General features: G+C 36.6%; 8 non-coding genes across 8 annotated transcripts; all 8 read right to left on the bottom strand.

Moving 5' to 3' along the window:
* Positions 1-1,470: 1,470 nt before the first annotated feature.
* On the bottom strand, positions 1,471-1,542 carry TRNAD-GUC (transfer RNA aspartic acid (anticodon GUC)). The gene has a single exon. It is a non-coding gene; the product is annotated as a tRNA-Asp (tRNA).
* A 192-nt stretch (positions 1,543-1,734) lies between these two features.
* On the bottom strand, positions 1,735-1,806 carry TRNAD-GUC (transfer RNA aspartic acid (anticodon GUC)). Its single transcript has one exon. It is a non-coding gene; the product is annotated as a tRNA-Asp (tRNA).
* A 191-nt stretch (positions 1,807-1,997) lies between these two features.
* On the bottom strand, positions 1,998-2,069 carry TRNAD-GUC (transfer RNA aspartic acid (anticodon GUC)). Its single transcript has one exon. It is a non-coding gene; the product is annotated as a tRNA-Asp (tRNA).
* A 191-nt stretch (positions 2,070-2,260) lies between these two features.
* On the bottom strand, positions 2,261-2,332 carry TRNAD-GUC (transfer RNA aspartic acid (anticodon GUC)). The gene has a single exon. It is a non-coding gene; the product is annotated as a tRNA-Asp (tRNA).
* A 456-nt stretch (positions 2,333-2,788) lies between these two features.
* On the bottom strand, positions 2,789-2,860 carry TRNAD-GUC (transfer RNA aspartic acid (anticodon GUC)). The gene has a single exon. It is a non-coding gene; the product is annotated as a tRNA-Asp (tRNA).
* Positions 2,861-3,052: 192 nt separating this feature from the next.
* Positions 3,053-3,124, bottom strand: TRNAD-GUC (transfer RNA aspartic acid (anticodon GUC)). Its single transcript has one exon. It is a non-coding gene; the product is annotated as a tRNA-Asp (tRNA).
* A 191-nt stretch (positions 3,125-3,315) lies between these two features.
* On the bottom strand, positions 3,316-3,387 carry TRNAD-GUC (transfer RNA aspartic acid (anticodon GUC)). Its single transcript has one exon. It is a non-coding gene; the product is annotated as a tRNA-Asp (tRNA).
* Positions 3,388-3,579: 192 nt separating this feature from the next.
* Positions 3,580-3,651, bottom strand: TRNAD-GUC (transfer RNA aspartic acid (anticodon GUC)). The gene has a single exon. It is a non-coding gene; the product is annotated as a tRNA-Asp (tRNA).
* Between the last annotated feature and the right edge of the window lie 273 nt (positions 3,652-3,924).

The raw sequence follows: 3,924 nt of genomic DNA, 5'->3' as shown, positions 1-3,924 counted from the left end.
AAAATTATGAGCTCTACATTAACAGTAAAAAATTAATGAATGCCATTTACATTTGTGAATCGCCGTAAAATCTAAATAAATTCAAGTCACTTTTGAAACGAATAATTACTAACGATGAAACGTGGTTAAGGTAAGATAATAATGTACAAGAAAGGTCGTGACGAAAAGGAAGATGAAGAAAATAATAGTTCATTATCACATTTCTGCTCAAATATAACCAAACCATTAAATCAACTATCTATTGAAGATAAATAACGATAACACACAAGTTTATTGTTCTAAATGGTCACGAATTAATACGTATAAACACTTATTGCCAATATCCAATATCCTGTGGCACTATTTTTTAAGTTTCACCCTCAGGCAAATTCTGTAAAGAGAATCAACTAATTAATTTGTTTCTCAGTGAAATTATATTTGAGTTGAATAATTTCTTTTGCACGCCGAATTGTTGACAAGTCTGGCCTTCACTTTTTAATACAGTTTAATGAAAAATGTACAGCTGAATGTGTACAAAATAAAGTCACAATTCTACTATGGGATCTTAAAATAAGATCTTGAATATGTGTGGAAACTTCTCAATGTTCAGAAAATAGTTCTTCAGCGGCTGGTATATTTTTCAAACTCTTTTAGCGACAAGCATAAGAGTAAGCTATCTGGTTCCGTTATAGCTCATCATTTTATACTCTATACTTTATACTATTCTTCTTCGACGCAAAATATGGGCTACGAAAGAATTGTTCATTATGCTGCTCGAATATTTCCAAGTATATTATTAGAAATATTGACAGGAAATTGATCAACAGGAAGGCCATTTTCTTCCGACACAGAAACACAAGACTACACATTAATTCCGGTATTTTGCACGTCTTCCAAAAATATGGAATTTGCCAGATAATAATAATTCTATAATAAGAGCACTTCTGCTAGCCTCTGGAATATTGGAACTAAGTACTAATTAAATAACTATAAATAACTATGTATATGAAGCTAAGAAATGCATAAATAACTTTCAATGGCTTATAATGGCTATATCGGAAAAAAATCGATTCCTTTACTCCCTAACAAGCTTACAACTATGCTGCAAAGATGTATTCTGCTATCACAAACCGACCTAAACTAAGAATTCGAGAAAGGGCTCTTAATATTGTTTATACTAGGTAGTAATGTAACCCTATATAAAAAAAGCCCGGAGAACAGTCAAAGACTTATTGATAAAGATATATTGGTTACCTTACATTAATGTATAAGATAAAATTAAATTGTAGTATGATGTCTTTAAAGGGCCACCGTCACCACACATGATGCGAAGACAATTGGAGAGACCGCTCCTAACATGCTTTCTACTAGCTGGCGATGCATAAATATTTTATTAGTCGTTAATTAATTAAATCTATAAGATAAAAGTCAATTGTGGTATAATGTCTTTAAAGGCCTGAAAATATTCAGGAGTCTTTATACCAAAAAATTCTCTCCGGCCGGGAATCGAACCCGGGTCTCCCGCGTGACAGGCGGGGATACTTACCACTATACTACCGAAGATGTATTGGCCACCGTCACCACACATGATACGAATACAAAAGGAGAGACCGCTCCTAACATGCTTTCTACTAGCTGGCGATGCATAAATATATTATTGGTCGTTAATTAATTAAATCTATAAGATAAAAGTATATTGTCGTATAATGTTTTTAAAGGCCCGAAAATATTCACGAGTCTTTATAACAAAAAATTCTCTCCGGCCGGGAATCGAACCCGGGTCTCCCGCGTGACAGGCGGGGATACTTACCACTATACTACCGAAGATGTATTGGCCACCGTCACCACACATGATACGAATACAAAAGGAGAGACCGCTCCTAACATGCTTTCTACTAGCTGGCGATGCATAAATATTTTTTTAGTCGTTAATTAATTCAATCTATAAGATAAAAGTAAATTGTGGTATAATGTATTTAAGGCCTGAAAATATTCACGAGTCTTTATAACAAAAAATTCTCTCCGGCCGGGAATCGAACCCGGGTCTCCCGCGTGACAGGCGGGGATACTTACCACTATACTACCGAAGATGTATTGGCCTCCGTCACCACACATGATACGAATACAAAAGGAGAGACCGCTCCTAACATGCTTTCTACTAGCTGGCGATGCATAAATATTTTTTTAGTCGTTAATTAATTCAATCTATAAGATAAAAGTAAATTGTGGTATAATGTATTTAAGGCCTGAAAATATTCACGAGTCTTTATAACAAAAAATTCTCTCCGGCCGGGAATCGAACCCGGGTCTCCCGCGTGACAGGCGGGGATACTTACCACTATACTACCGAAGATGTATTGGCCACCGTCACCACACATGATACGAATACAAAAGGAGAGACCGCTCCTAACATGCTTTCTACTAGCTGGCGATGCATAAATATTTTTTTAGTCGTTAATTAATTACATCTATAAGATAAAAGTAAATTGTGGTATAATGTCTTTAAAGGCCTGAAAATATTCACGAGTCTTTATAACAAAAAATTCTCTCCGGCCGGGAATCGAACCCGGGTCTCCCGCGTGACAGGGGGGGATGCTTACCACTATAATACCGAAGATGTATTGGCCACCGTCACCACACATGATGCGAAGACAATTGGAGAGACCGCTCCTAACATGCTTTCTACTAGCTGGCGATGCATAAATATATTATTGGTCGTTAATTAATTAAATCTATAAGATAAAAGTAAATTGTGGTATAATGTCTTTAAAGGCCTGAAAATATTCACGAGTCTTTATAACAAAAAATTCTCTCCGGCCGGGAATCGAACCCGGGTCTCCCGCGTGACAGGCGGGGATACTTACCACTATACTACCGAAGATGTATTGGCATCCGTCACCACACATGATAGGAACACAAAAGGAGAGACCGCTCCTAACATGCTTTCTACTAGCTGGCGATGCATAAATATATTATTGGTCGTTAATTAATTAAATCTATAAGATAAAAGTAAATTGTGGTATAATGTTTTTAAAGGCCTGAAAATATTCACGAGTCTTTATAACAAAAAATTCTCTCCGGCCGGGAATCGAACCCGGGTCTCCCGCGTGACAGGCGGGGATACTTACCACTATACTACCGAAGATGTATTGGCCACCGTCACCACACATGATACGAATACAAAAGGAGAGACCGCTCCTAACATGCTTTCTACTAGCTGGCGATGCATAAATATATTATTGGTCGTTAATTAATTAAATCTATAAGATAAAAGTAAATTGTGGTATAATGTTTTTAAAGGCCTGAAAATATTCACGAGTCTTTATAACAAAAATTCTCTCCGGCCGGGAATCGAACCCGGGTCTCCCGCGTGACAGGCGGGGATACTTACCACTATACTACCGAAGATGTTTTGGCCTCCGTCACCACACATGATAGGAATACAAAAGGAGAGACCGCTCCTAACATGCTTTCTACTAGCTGGCGATGCATAAATATATTATTGGTCGTTAATTAATTAAATCTATAAGATAAAAGTAAATTGTGGTATAATGTTTTTAAAGGCCTGAAAATATTCACGAGTCTTTATAACAAAAAATTCTCTCCGGCCGGGAATCGAACCCGGGTCTCCCGCGTGACAGGCGGGGATACTTACCACTATACTACCGAAGATGTATTGTTCACTTTCAACGAATACGATAGACAGACAATAGGAGAAACCGCTCTTAACACGGTATATACTAGCTGGCGTTGCATTAATATTTTTCAATTTTTGATTAAGTAAATCTATGAGATTAAACTAAAAGTAGTATGAACTCTCTAGAGGCCTGAAAATATTCTGAAGTCGTTCTATTAAAAAACAAATTTTTCAGCTTAGGATGGGTTATTTTCAATATATCATAATATAATAATAATGTGCTCATATATCAAGACATAGATGCTCCA

The sequence above is a fragment of the Rhynchophorus ferrugineus genome, unplaced genomic scaffold (assembly GCF_030347505.1).
Source record: "Rhynchophorus ferrugineus isolate W39M unplaced genomic scaffold, kcgeb_rfMv2 rfM9, whole genome shotgun sequence".
Lineage (NCBI taxonomy): Eukaryota > Metazoa > Arthropoda > Insecta > Coleoptera > Curculionidae > Rhynchophorus > Rhynchophorus ferrugineus.
This window is presented reverse-complemented; position numbering and strand designations above follow the sequence as displayed.